The sequence below is a fragment of the Zootoca vivipara genome, chromosome 8 (genome assembly GCF_963506605.1).
Source record: "Zootoca vivipara chromosome 8, rZooViv1.1, whole genome shotgun sequence".
Taxonomy (NCBI): Eukaryota; Metazoa; Chordata; class Lepidosauria; order Squamata; family Lacertidae; genus Zootoca; species Zootoca vivipara.
Genome location: NC_083283.1, coordinates 58,381,098 through 58,396,518, shown reverse-complemented (window position 1 = coordinate 58,396,518; position 15,421 = coordinate 58,381,098). Strand labels below are relative to the sequence as shown.

Below are 15,421 nucleotides of genomic sequence, written 5' to 3'. Positions count from 1 at the left end.
AATTAGGTACCATAGCCATTGCCATGACTGCTGTATTTTATGTGGCTGAACAAGTGTTATGCAGATGTTTTGGATGTGCCCTCTGACCCATTCCCCCCATTCCTGTGCCCATGATCTTTAGTGATTCTGCTATAATAGTCCCTAATATACCCAAATAACTGCTTTAGATACTGAGTGCATGAACTCCCATCGTGTATAGGAGACATAGAATCAAGGAATTGTAGAGCTAGAATATAACATAACTTTTTTCTTAAATAAATAAATACCAGCAAAGTTCCAACACCCTGCCATTTCATCATGAACATTTTCTCTTTCTTTTATTTTAGTTATCTGAAAGCTGCACCCCTCTCCTCACCATAACTGAATCTGAATTATAACAGGGGATGTATAAGTCGGAGATAACAAACCGGGCTATATGCCTGGGTAATTAAGTACAGTGGTACCTCTACTTACGAATAACTCTACTTACGAATGTTTCTACTTATGAACGGAGCTCCATCTGCCATCTTGGATGCAGTTTAGATAGGATTTTTTCTACTTATGAATTTTTAGATAGGGTTGCTTCTACTTACGAATTTTTTCTCCCAATGCATTCCTATGGGATTCGACTTACAATTTTTTTCGACTTATGAATGTGTGTTCAGAATGCATTAAATTCGTAAGTAGAGGTACCACTGTAGTGCTGTTGGTAATGCTGGGGCTGGAGATAGGAAGAACAGTGGCAGAGGCAGGCGGAAGAAGGGAAACAGTCCCATGTTGATATAGCTGATTTGAGCTGGCAATTGGCTAATGCAGAACAGGAGCAAGGAACCTGTGCCCATAGTCCTGCAGACGTGTAGGTATTCCATTGGGTTGCACACAAGCTTATTGGGGTCCCAGACGCATGCAGCCCAAGCTAAATGGGTGGGCATCAAGGGGGTGGGGCAAAGGTAGAAGGCATTGATGCCATGCATGCACCCCCCACATGGTGTAGGATGTTATACACAATACATCCACCTGTGGCAGGGGAGGGACTCAGTGGTAACGCTCATGCTTTGAATGAAAACGGTCCCAGGTACAATACTGGCAGTACATCCAGTTTCACTTGTGAGTTGAGAAAGGGGTTCAAATCACCTGCCATGTTGAACTTTTTGGCACAGTTCAACTGAGAAGGTCTTCCATTTTCTTATGCTGTTCCCATTCATTTTCAATATGCATCTGCTGGAGAAATTCCTGCTAAATGGTGTCTTTTGACCATTTTAAAGCAAAGGTGTTTGTTCTGTAAGCAGGGATGGGCAAATATGTCTTTTTCCAGTCTGTGACATTTTCGTACGTCATTACCACAGTTCTGCTCCATTCCATTCAGTATTAACCCCCCCTCTCTCTTAACCGCCCCCCCTAAATAGTGTTCAAATTGTGTTGGATCTTAACTTAGCGTTTTGAGAACAGAGTGGCTCCTCCCTCCTGTCCATGGAAGGCTTTTGCTGCAGTGGAAAATCCCACTGGTTGAACTGGGGAGAATGCAATTTTTGCACATTTCTTCACCCCCCTGCAGCTCTCCCCATCCATTTGTTGACGATTGTGGACAAAATGTTAAGCCACAAAATCAAGCTCAACGATCCTGCTGTGATCGGTATGCTGAAGTGACCAAACCTTTCTCAGAAATCGGCAGCACCTACCATTTGTTTCACACCTGCAAAACATTTGTTATGTCCTTTTATTAGGTGCCCCATGGCCAAAGAATCTGTGTAGGAATTGCTAGCCTTCTGTGAAACAAATTCTATAGATCCGTGGCCATGTAAAGAAAAAGCAGTTACCTTGCCTTATATTATTTTACTTGTTTCCGTGAGATCTCAAGGGTGGGTTTGATAATTGCTCCTTTTACAGAAAAGACAAAAAGGAAATGCAGTTCTTGTAGGAACAAAAAAACGGACATTTCCAACGAGTAGTTCTCCAGTACTGATCTGAAGATTTGCTTACATGTAGCAGACACGAGGGCTGGTTTGGTCTACTAGTCTTTTTGCTTTTATGGAGACACCAACCGCCTACCAGCCAGCATATTCCATCAACAGGGTGTCAGTAAACTGGTAGGATGAGTGTGCTGTTATGTGGGCTCTTCGTTCCTGGAAACGAGACATATGGATGAATGTGCTGTTTCCTCTCATTCTGTTTTGTTTTCTATTCTAGGTTATTAATAATATGGAAGCCTTTATAATGAAGACATTTCACCAAAGCCCTATGGTTCTAGGGGACATTGCAAAACATATACACATGGTATAGCATTGCTTTGCTTTTTTTTTTGTAGAACCCCACCCTACTGACTTTGAAATCACTTACTTTTCTTGTGGTCCTAAGAAGATTTGATTGCCACGTACCTCTTACGAAGTACTTGTTGCCACAGCATTTAATGCCTAACTCTGGAACTGTGAACTTGTGGTCTTTCAGGTGGTGATGGACTCCAACTCCCATCAGCCTCAGCTAACATGGCCAATGGTCTGGGATGCTGGGAATTCAGTTAGTGTGCAGTTATGTTAATGGAAACCTTGAGAGAGTTCTTTGCTGTGTTAAAACTGATGTGTTAAAATACAAACAAAACAAAATAGTTTCATCATTAGGGGGTTCATGGCATAGGGGAGGGAAACACATGGTTCACATGTGGACTGCTCATGTTCAATCCTTGAGAACTTCAGCTAAAAGGGTCAGATAAAAACAACCAATACAGTGGTACCTCTAGTTACAAACTTAATTTGTTCTGGAGGTCTGTTCTTAACCTGAAACTGTTCTTAACTAGAGGTGTGCTTTTGCTAATGGGGCCTCTTGCTGCCGCTGCACTGCCAGCACACCATTTCCGTTCTCGTCCTGGGGTCAACGTTCTCAACTTGGTAAATCTTCCAGCTTAGTGGAGTTTGTAACCTGAAGCATTTGTAACCTGAGGCATTTGCAACTTGAGGTACCACTGTACAGATACTGCACCTTGTGACCTTGAAGAGCTGCTGCAAGTCAGAGTAGACGATGTTGCATTAGATGAACAAGTAGTCTGATTTAGTATAAATCAGCTTTTGATGTTCAGGGAATTGTTTTCAGGGAAATGCATTACTTCAATTTAACCTACTCCCCCAATGGTTTATAAGCAGCTCAAATGAACAGTAACCTGTGCCTCTTTTTTTGGGTTCTCTCCCTGACCTTCCTAAGATCTGATTACATAGCAGCATACAATAAATAATTTACATCAGAAGGGCTGTTTTGTATTATATTAATGTAGCATAAATATTCCTTGTAGTAGTGGAAGGCATTCTGATGGTATTATAGGACAGTGCAGTGGGTTTAAAAAACAAACGGGTTAAAAACGTGAAACTAACAGTTGCCTTCCCCACTTTGGTTCAAGAAAAGGAGGACATTTCTTTCTGTTGGAAAACAGTAAATCAAATACCCATAAGAGGGATTTGGGGAATTGACGTACTTTGCACAAATTCTTCTGAAACATGAACATGTGTGGTTTGTGTGTGTACAGTTAAATGCTTTTTAGGGTGGAAGTTTCTCTAAGTAGGGCTGTGTTGCTCTCTGTTTAGAATGAAAGAGACAGCTGTAGGTACCCATAAGAACTAACTCTATCACAATGACAGAATGAAAAAACATTCCTACATGTGTTACAGATTGCTTAGAACTTGGATAAGACCACTGGAAAAATGATTTTGCACTGCAGCCCAAGATAATCTTTGGTATGCATAACACAAGTATATGTGTGCCTAAGGAGGACAAGTTATTTTAGAGAGCATTTAACTGGGCTTCTTAACAGGAAGGCCCTCCTTGATCTCCTGGCAACTTCCTTGGTCCACTTTGGCAAACAGATCAAACCAGAAACTATTGAATCATTCCCCAATGGCTGGTGTTTGTGCAGAGAGGATTTGATTTGCAACTGAAGTGGGGAGTTATCCAGCCCTCCGTGGCCACTTTGAAATGCAGCTGGGCTACCTGCTTGTCACCAGTCAATCACATGGTTATCATATGACATCACATTGAAAGTTCAAGCTGGGGCGGCAAAGAAATGAGATGCCCAAAGACCTGTTTTTATTACTACCACAATATTTTCAATTTTATGAAGGCAGATTTTGGAGCAGCCCAGTAGTAGATGGAACCTTTCTTCATATGTGGTGGACATTGGAAAAAGTTAAAGTATATTGGGAATTGATATATAATGAAATGGGGAAAAAAAAATTGAAACAACTCCCCCCCAAACCCCCCCAATAACAACCCCAGAGGCTTTTCTGCTAGGAATTGTCCAGACAGAGGTTCCCAGGAGACAGAAGAACTTATTCATGCATGCAACAACAGCGGCTCGGATTTTGTTAGCCCGAAAATGGAAAGTAAGAGCGGTCCCTAGTAAGGAAGATTGGCAATTTAAGATGATAGAATATGCAGAATTAGCTGGTTTAATAAGTAGAATAAGAGAGCAAGAAGAACAGGTATTTAAAGAGGAGTGGAATTTTTTGTCGAGTATATTGAAAATAATTGTGCACAGTTAAAAACTCTGGCAGTATTAAAGTAATTCAACAGTATAACGTATTTTGAACAGATGTAAGATGGGAAAATCAAATTGGATGGACATATTGAAATATGCAGGAATGGTGGATAAGTTAAATGAAACTTGGAAGGGGAGGGAGGGATGTCAGTGAACACATGGTATAATAAAAGATGTTTAATTTGAAATGTAAAATTTGAAAATTGAATAAAAATTATTATTTAAAAAAATAGATGCTAGCTCTTCAATAATCAAGGAGAATAACAGCATCCTGAAGAATCTGGATCCTGCGCCTCTGGCCTCCAGTTTATTGCACTAAGAAAGTGGAAGCTCGGTTATCTTTTATTTTGTCATTGTTTTGTAGAACTACTGTAACTTGATGGCTAATACACTACTTCAGACAAAATTTAAGCCCGAGACACCACTGTGTCAGAAAACTTCTGATACAACAATGTGAATTTTCAATGGAAACGATAGGAGAGAAAACCCTTGAGGAAAACCATATGTTCACATTTTAACATGAATAAGTCATCTCCTCTGTAAAATGTAACCATAATTTGGAACCCTTCCCAGGAGAATTGATGTCGTTTCTCTTTTCCTGTCTTCAGTGTAAATGATGAGAATCATTTTGCTTTGCTTAGGCTGTAGGAGCAAGATTTTTAATCTGTCGGTCTTCATCCCACCAACCCACATTTCAATATAAGTATATATTTTTTCACACACCCCCCTAGAACAGGTGGGAAGGGTCCATTCTGCTTGTTAATTATTCTTTTAATTTCTTTTGTGGCTTGTTGTTGTTTAGTCGTTTAGTCGTGTCCGACTCTTCGTGACCCCATGGACCAGAGCACGCCAGGCACTCCTGTCTTGCACTGCCTCCCGTAGTTTGGTCAAACTCATGTTCGTAGCTTCGAGAACACTGTCCAACTATCTCGTCCTCTGTCGTCCCCTTCTCCTAGTGCCCTCAATCTTTCCCAACATCAGAGTCTTTTCCAAGGATTCTTCTCTTCTCATGAGGTGGCCAAAGTATTGGAGCCTCAGCTTCACGATCTGTCCTTCCAGGGAGCACTCAGGGCTGATTTCCTTAAGAATTGATAGGTTTGATCTTCTAGGTTTGATAATTAAGAATTGATAGGTTTGATCTTTTGTGGCTTAGCCTTAGTCTAAGTATCTGAGGGCTGCAAATAAGTTTGTAGAGTGTAAAATGGAATGCTGGACATCAGTCTTGTCGTGAGCTGCTTGTCCAAGCCAAATAACAATTCCGTCTAGGTAAAGTAGCACATTGGGTCCAATACTCCAGCTGTCCTGTGACATGGGATTGTGTCTCTTGTGACCTGCTAAAGGTTATGAGCAAGTGCATGTGGTGGGGTGTTCCCGTAGAAGGCTGTATTGTTCCACCATTATCAGAATGCAGTTCTACTCTGTCAACAGGTACACTTGAACAAAATTTGTGGTCCCGATCTCCACGATGAGCAATATTTTCTGATGACGTCGACCTAATATTGCTGATGACTAAATGGAATCTGGTTCTGTGAAAGAAAAGGAGCTTAAAAGTCACGGTTGAAACTGAGAAGCATACTTAAGGAAATAGTTCAGTAACACTATTGATTTGGCTGGTGTTTACTGCATTGCTTTAGGATGTACTACATAGGACAGCCCTCATGTTATAATTCCCCCCTCCTGCGTTGGTGTGATGTGGTTCTGTTCTTCTCTTTTAAACAGGGTTTGTCCCAGATACCATTCCATTATCACAGGAGAGCCGTGGTTGCTGGTAAACATCTTGCAGGTAGGAAAGCGTCTATGAACCTTCTAGGATGTTCACCCTTCAGTATTTTCAATTGGATTCCCCCAGCGTTTTAGCTAGAGCTGCTTCACATTTTGTATGAATCTTTTTCTATTGGCATACTCAAAGCATGTGTACAGAGAGTTGAAAAATCCACATAAGCAATAATCACGCTTTGATTGTCTACCTACATGCAAATTGTTACCTATTAACTACTGTGTAGGAGGTTTGTAACATGGGGTGCTCATTTTCATAAATTTAGGTCAGAAAACTTCTTAAAGTTGCTTTGGAAATATGGAAAAATCATCCAAAAAACAATTTTAACACAGGATCTTCATGGATTCCTTCTCCTTTCCTCCCTGAGATGCGATACGGCCTAATAAGACTTGCAATGCTGTCCTAGGCTTCTTTTGAGCAATTCACCCCTTCTCCGAGGAACACATCAAAGGCCCTTTATGAACAGTTGTTCACCCCATGCATCTCTCTCTCTCTCTCTCTCTCTCTCTCTCTCTCTCTCTCACACACACACACACACACAGAGAGAGAGAGACACACACAGTGGTTGTCCACATTTCTGTCCTTAAAACCCTTTTATGTGAAGAACTCAGACATACATACATACATACGTGTGTGTGTGTGTGTGTGTGTGTGTGTGTATTTAGAAGTTGTGGAATATATATATATATATATATATATATATATATATATATATATATATATGATTCTAACACAATACTTCCACAACTTCTAAATGCGGTAGCAGGAAAGATCAAGCGGATGACTCATTCTCAGATTGGATTGTAATTTTAGCTAAGAAAAACACATTCGTGATGTTCCAACAGCTAACGCTTGTTGCAGGGATGTTCTCTTGATGAGGGCTATCATCAATCCTTGCCGAACCTCTTTCATACTGCAAGATCTGTTACTGAGAAAAGCAGGTGTCGAAAGAGATGGTGCATATTACAAAGACATAAAACATTCCAGGAGTTGACTTGCAAAAAGCAGAGCCAGCTGGTGGCAGAGGACAGTAAATTCAGTGTTATGTTGATCCTGCTTTGTTGGCAGACAACATCTGGGCAGCAAAGTTCACACAGCTGGATAAATGTTGCACCCTGTAGTTTCTTTTTCCACTTGGACTGAAATGGAGGTGTTGGGCATATAATCTGACCTGAACACAAGGCCAAGATGGTGCTGTGCAACAGTATTTCCATTCTGTCTGTATCTGTCCTCGTTTCCCCTCATCTCTGCCTCCTCGTTGAAACAGAGAATGCCGAGACAACTTGGTGCTTCAGATAAACAAGATATATAAAGCAGATTATGTAATGAACAACCTGCATTATTGCACATAACAATTGATCCGAATGTGGAATTTTGTAGACACACTTCCTTCTGGAAGAACAATTTGGAGAGCAAGCCATATTCTTCCAGTGGCTCTTTGCTTTATTTATCCATGTATTTATGAATAAAAGTATTTATACCTTGTATACCTGGTCCAAAAGCCAGACCGCCCAACTTGAAATATGAATATAGAGCAGTGTAAGGCCAGGTGTCCCTCTTTAGACTGAGCCTGTATCTTGTTCTACTCATACCACTTTTGCGGTATGCTTTTGCATGCTCACCTCAGTGTATCTGCTGCTGCTGCTAAGTGTTGCCTTGGTCCCATAGCCATATTATATGGCTACAGGAGATTGGGAAACACCAATCTAATGGACAGATGAGATCAGCCCAATCTGGTGCCTTCCAGATGTTTTGGAATGGAGCTGATGGGAGTTAGAGTCCCAAACATCTGGAGGACACCAGAATTGGGAAGTGTCCCAGAAATAGACATCATGAATGAATGTAATCAGAGAAAGAGAGAGAGAAGCTCTGGGCCAAATTTAACGAAGGTGTTCCATTAGTGGGAGCCAGCACAAGAGCTCCTGCTGGAGCAGGGGTCAGCAAACTTTTTCAGCAGGGGGCCGGTCTAGTGTCCCTCAAACCTTGTGGGGGGCCGGACTATATTTTGAAAAAAAATATGAACGAATTCCTATGCCCCACAAATAACCCAGAGATGCATTTTAAATAAAAGGACACATTCTATTCATGTAAAAACACCAGGCAGGCCCCACAAATAACCCAGAGATGCATTTTAAATAAAAGGACACATTCTACTCATGTAAAAACATGCTGATTCCTGGACCATCCGTGGGCCAGATTTAGAAGGCGATTGGGCCGCATCCGGCCCCCAGGCCTTATTTTGGGGACCCCTGTGCTACAGCAACAGGGACTTCCCCCCTCACTCTTTTACACAGACTGATCAGTAGCAAGATACTTACATGTGCATATGCACAAAAGGGGTACATCCAGAATTTTGCAAGCTATCTAAATCAATAACTAAATCAATGCATAAATTTGGAACTTCTGTGAGAAATTACAGTGTGGTCTACTTTTGTGTTTGAGGATATATCTTCCAAACAATGTAGAATCCCGATTATTGTACACCTCATAAAAAAAAAGTTTGCATAGAATTGTAGAGTTGGTAGGGACTCTGAGAGCCATCTAGTCCTTCCCCCTGCAATGCAGGAATCTCAACTAAACCATGTGTATGGAATCATAGAATTGGAATGCTGCTCTTCTGTGACTGGTGTCCAAAGGGCAGAATCATCTAGCTTCTCAAAGCGCATAGACCAAAACCACTATTGAAGATTGGACAGTCTTCCAGAATAGCATGTGATGCACCTGAAAAGGAGATCAGGACTCCCAGTGGACCTTCGGAAGCTACTCTTGAAAGCTTTTAGTAATTTGACAGATTTATCACGGTCCTTTCCCAGGCAAATGGAAGTTTGTTCATTTCTTTTCACATTCATTCATAAATACAATATTGTAGAGTACTTCCTACACCTCAGATGTGGGAGAGTTGGCATTATGTGATAGTTGATAGCTGTAGGTTGGGGAAAAGACAGCATTTTCCCTTCATATTTTTTGCTTTCTAAATATGCCTGTTCACACTGCTCCCAGAGTCTTCTGTAGACCTCATAGTCAGCTAACAGGCCCATGTAGGTCTCAAAATGAATACAGATGGGCCAAATCATTCCAATTGCTATTCACTTTCCCAGAGCCAGCCCACTTGTTGCTTCCCACTCTGAAAACATTTGGAGAGTTTGTCATCCTCAGTAGTGGAAGAAACATATGGTGTTTTGAGCAGTGACGGTATCAACAAAGGAACTTTTCATTTAAGAGTACAGCAATGGGGATAGTTATGCAATCTGAATTATTCATAAAGGGGAAAAATTGAATAGCAATTGTGATCACTAAATCTTACGGTGTTTATTCATTAACTATATTCAACTGCTTATACTTTTGCACTTTCCTTTTCAACTGAAAAGTATCCACTTATTTTGGGCTCAACACGCATAGGTGAAACAAAAAGTGGAAAGAACAGAAATCGTTTGTACTTTTATATGCAAATATTCTGCCATGATAAATAGTGTAGTGGTAAATTTGGAGGTACATATAGGTGAGCATAATGGCATAACCCAGTGTTTCTCAACCAGTGTGCCTCCAGATGTTTTGGGACTACAACTCCCATCATCCCTAGCTAGCAAGACCAGTGGTCAGGAATGATGGGAGTTGTAGTCCCAAAACATCTGGAGGCACACTGGTTGAGAAACACTGGCATAACCCATAACCATATTTCCAAGACCACCAAGAGATGGGTAGGAGGAGTCAGATTTACCGGGGGGGGGGGGCAAGGGCAGCAGACTCTTACCTTTATTTTTAAAAAGTGAGTACATTGGACATCTCTGAAGAAAGTTAGGGCACAAAACTTGAAGGTAGCTCTCATGCTTGGGTACTCAGCAGGCAGCACAATTGCTAAGGACACGTAATCACTTAAACACATGGGTGTCCATAGCTTAGGTCTAAGCGGGGAACAAGGATGCATAATTATGCAGGATAACCTCTCCTTGACTTTTGTACACCTGCAATATGATGTTTTTTGTTCAAAGGAGCCATGGAAACTGGTGCAAATATATGGCTAGATAATAAAGGAAGACAAATGGGTTTAATTTTTGCAGCTGTCCTTTCCCAACTTCATATAAGTAGGAGTGTGATACCAGTCACCATTTGCGGCACTGCAGCCCAAGCCTTAGTGTGGTCTGATGTCATAGATCACCCACTCATGCATAAAAACAATGTTGTCTAAAAATATATTGGTTTATATTTTTAAGGATATAGAAAACAAATTGTGTTTGAAAAAACATTGAATGCATTTTAAAAGATAAAAAGGGGATTGCAGATAGCATGTGTTAGGGATTGAAATGTATTTGAACCCCTGGGACACTGTATGACTAACTACATGGTTCATCTATATTTAAGCAACTACATATTATCTTATTATCCAGTTACTGTATATTCTTATTCTTATTTCTCTCTTCCACAACCAGCTTTCAATGCCCTGAATGTTACATACCAAAAATGGTGGGTGTTTTTTTTTAAAAAAAAGATAAATGGTGACCCATAAAATGGAACATTATTATGTCAGGTAAAATATATGCTACAACACCTGAGTGACTGTCATGTATCATATTTGTTATTGGTATAAATATACTCCCTTCCTTTATGGCTGGAATAACTGCCGGGCCACCACGGTTTAGCTAGCGAACATTAATGCAGTTCTCTTAGACCTCATGTACAGGTGTTGACAGATCTTTGTTTTTCTTATGGCTTCTTCTAACGATTCAAAATTGAATGAAACAAGAGACTTCTGAATTTGATCTCTTTAGCATTAATGGTGGAATGTACAAATCAGCCATCTGCAATGCATGCTGCAAGAAACTCTCTCTGTGTGTGGGGGGGGGGCAAGATAATTAGTTTTGAGAAGATTTGTGCAGCATTATGGCAAGATGGAGGAAAAATGGAAGATGTGCTATTATATATCAGTGTCTTGGAAAGACTGATATGAACAGCTGAGACCACACTGTGTGTACCAGTGCTGATAAGTAATGCGCTTGCCTGATATGGGGACTGACTTGAGCTGCAAGATAGCTAGGCTCAGCGTGAAAAACTAATATATATTTAGCTTTCCAGTTGCTTAAAAATGGTGTGTGTGTGTGTGTGTCTGTATGTGAACATTGTTTTGATTTCATAATCTGATGGGACTGAAGTCCAAAGATAATTGGACATCAAGGCAGAATGAGGGAAATGGATAGTCTGAACGGAAGCAAATATTAAACGAACCCTGATTAAAACAGAAAAGGGGAGCTGTTTGCCTTCATTGTCTAGACTAGTGTCCACTGCCGTTTTATCATGTAAGGGACCCTCACACCGTGTTTGCTGGCATTCCATCACTAGCTGTCGCTCCACCGTATCCACTGCAAAGAGTGTTAAGTAAATGGAAGTGATAACTCCGCACAAGAGAGCTATCAACAAGCGAGGAATTTCATCTGTTCGTGGGATATGGAATTCTATCTCTGGAACTAGACCACCCTTGGATAGGCAAGATTGTATTCAATTGAAACGATGTTGGTGGCATGGCTGAATCTCTGCTCTGTTTCTAGGTTCAGACAGCCATGAGATTAGGCCTGTTTCAAGCTGTCTCGTTTCCACGGTTGTGCTCTTTCTTCTGATCCTGATCATTAAGAGCTTAGGTTTCTTCTTGAAATATTAGTATTTGCTGTCACCACACCTTTCCTCCTGTTTGCCCCACCCCGCAAATCAAGCAACCAACTTATCCTTTAGATTCCAGAATGCTTGAATAGTATTTCCATCTCATATACTGGTTTCAGTAGTATACTTGTTACACTTGGCTTATTTTGATCGACACGCTTCTTTGTGTACTTCTGTTCAAAGGAATGTGCTAGTAAGTTGGCAAAAGAAAAATGAATGATGGCACATTCCAGAATACCAGTCACGTTTGCAGCAGGAAAAAGAAGCACCGTCTGGGCTACGGAATCTTAAAGGCTATGGTTACAATAGTGGATGTAGTGGTAATACACCTAAATAAGAATCACAGAATCACAGAAGTTTAGAGTTGGAAGGGATCCTAAGGATCATCTAGTCCAATACTCTGCAATGCAGGAATATGCAGCTGGCCCATGCGGGGATTGAACCTGCAAACTTGGCGTTATCAGCACCATGCGCTAACCAACAGAGCTATCCAGGCTGTCACAAAATATAAAACATTTTTCAGAGCACTTGTAGCTTGTAAGGTAATGGGTACACTGTGCACATTCACATCTTTAAGTGGGTATTTGTGCCTCACGTATATAAACTGAAGCAGGGGAGAATATTTATCCTCCCCTTTTCATGCAACCATTCATCATCTTTGAATGACTTTTGGGGGATAGGCATAAAGAGTTTATGTCTTTCCTTTAAAGATGATGTCTGAGCAAAAGAGAAAAAGCCCTTGGCTGTTTCTTTCTTAAAGGAAAGACAAAAAATCCTTAAAATGCTTCCACTTAAAAATGAATTAAATATTTATTGGGAAGGGGTTAGGGTGTCCTCCAACTCATAAAAATGGTTGGGCAGCATACTTTGTGGCACCAAATTTAAACACCCTAAGCTAGGCACAGATGAAGTTTATTATGTGAACCTCAGCAGAGCCTTGCTGGATCAGACCAAAGGCTCATCTAGTTTAACATCCTGTGTTTCACAGTGACCAGACAGATGCCTATGGGGAGTCCAAAAGCAAGGCATGAGCACAGTAGCATTATCTTGCTGCTATTTCACAGCAGATGCTTTGCAAAGGCAGGCTACCTCTGATGGCTAGTTGCCACTGATAGCCTTATTGTCTGTGAATTTGCTTAATCCCACTTTAAATTCTTTATGTTTGTGGCCATTACAATACCTTGTAATTTCCTGAATCCCACTTGGATTCTTGTTTAAAAAACTGGTGTTATATTTGCCGCTTTCCAGCCGTAAGTATGGAGGCTGATCTTAGGGATATTTCACATTTGATTCTTTAAAGAACTTTTGGGTGGTGAATAACATCCGGACCAAGTGATCTGTTAATTTTCAGCTTGTTCATAAGGACTAGAACTTTTTCTCTTGTCCTCATATTTGTCTTGGATCTTATGACTCCCTCCTTGGAAATGTCAGTTCAGGCATCTTCTACGTATTCTGCAGTGAAGACAGGAGCAAAAAATTAATTCAGTTTCCCTCAATGTGGAGCCGAGTAGGAAATTAAACCCCAAACTTGGTTAAGCAAAGAACTTTGGATTTAAGGAGATTTTGTCTTATTGACTTCTCTGTGCCTGCAGGTTGCCTCAAATCTGAGAATTCCAGCTTAACTGGAAAATAGATCAGACTGGCAAATTGATTTTCTTGCATTCTCACATGACTCCTAAAGGAGATATCTAATTATCTGAAACCTCGCTCCATAAATACCCTGCTTCCTGCTGGCCCAGAGTACCACTTGGGAGTTCAATACAGTAAAGTACAAGCCACATCAAAGCATATTATACTTTCCCCCTAAAACGTATGTATTTAATTTTAGAAGGGGACTGAAAGTTAAGCAGGCACTTGGAAAAATTGTCTTCCAAACTTGATTGATACTTTAAAAAGGGGTGGGTGGGTGGGAAGCATAATCAACACATTTTTCAGCCAGCGCCTTAAAGAACAGAGCTATGACATTTCTGCAATTTTGAGGCAATTCATAGCGTTATGGTCAATTGATTTTATGTGCCTGTGGGCTTGATTATAATAACTTGTAATCATTATTGGAATGCATATTTTGTGGAGAAAGAAACTAATCAAAACCTTCTAACCCAAAGAAAACTACAAGTAAAGAACAAAACACTATATAAAGGCTGCTGTAAGATCACATGATAATGAAGTACATCCATTGGTATTTAAGGTGCTTAAATAATTGAACTTCAGAAAATAGTATTGGACGTAAAATGCAATTTCTAGTCTTAATGTGGGGCTGAGGGGTGTGGAGGGGTGGATCCACTCCTGCTTTTGAAACCCTGTTGCCAGCAAGGACAGAAGGTGGTGGAGGAGTTCCCTACCAGCTCACCAACTTGAGTGTGCTGTAGCTGAGGGATCGGACCCTTTGGGATCCATGGGGCTTTAGATCTAATGGTGTCCCATCTCTGATCTCCATAGGCTCCATCACCTGAGACATCTACCATGGTGGACTACCTCTGTCCCAAGTGGTGCTGTTCTGTGCCGATGGGATAAATCCATACGATCCCATCCTCCTGAACCACTGGCGTTTGCATGTGCTCCACGTCTCATAAATTTGGACCACTTCAGTTGATACCTGTCACAGGATTAATTTCAGGGGACTTGAGTACTTGATATTTTGTGTGTGGGTTGGGGGAACTAGTTATTGACTTATAATTTCACAGTGCCTTTTCACTGAAGAGTTACAGCTTTTAACTAAGCATGTTGCATGTAAATATAGCATCTTTTGATTTTTTTTTTGGGGGGGGAATGAAGGTCAGTGATTTTTGGACTGAAACCAAAAGTAGTATATGAAACAAGATACCTTGTTTTCTGAATCTAAGAGTGTCGTCATACACGCTGCTGAGAAACTAGTCCATAAGTGTCAGCAACTGCTCATTACTGTCTCATGTGGTGAGCCGTGTAACTGCAACCTCTCAGAGAAGAACCTGTCAGATCTGAACCAAGGTCTATCTCCTGAGGTTGACCATTATTTCCTCCTGGGCAGGAATGAGTATAAAGCACTCCATTTTCCAGCTGAAGAAACTTTCTCAAAGAAACAAAAGTCTACCAGAGCTCTAACATGCCTCATTTTCCATCTTGCTCCTTGGTTCTGACTCCTTCCTGCCTGGTTTTCTGCTTGTCCTTGCTGCCCATCCTTCGAGTTGACCTTTGCTGCCCACGGTTCATTTTTGATAGCAGGACAGGATTGTGCATGAGCTTCTCTGCGTGGATGCACTGCATTGACTCGCCACATTGCACTTGTATAGCAATTCAGAGCAATTAGGTGGCATCTAATAGAATATGGGCTCTGTGAAATGTGAGCACATAGAATTGCCTGAGTACTTTGTATGTGTGGCAGTAAAAACCATGACAGCTGCACTCACAGCCTGAACTCATCAGTGGAACATTTGTTGAAAATTATAGGGCCAAGCAAGAATTTTGAGAAGAGGTTAGATGGTAGCAGGGGTTGGGGAGAGATGACGACAGAAATGACA

At 41.0% G+C, this 15,421-nt stretch overlaps 1 long non-coding RNA gene across 1 annotated transcript in view; it reads left to right on the top strand.

Moving 5' to 3' along the window:
- Positions 1 to 15,421, top strand: part of LOC118089812 (uncharacterized) — a 160,924-nt gene that overhangs the window by 50,653 nt on the left and 94,850 nt on the right. Inside the window, exon 3 of the long non-coding RNA XR_009558047.1 lies at positions 6,218 to 6,281. This is a non-coding gene — a long non-coding RNA (uncharacterized LOC118089812). The remainder of the gene's footprint in view (positions 1 to 6,217; positions 6,282 to 15,421) is intronic.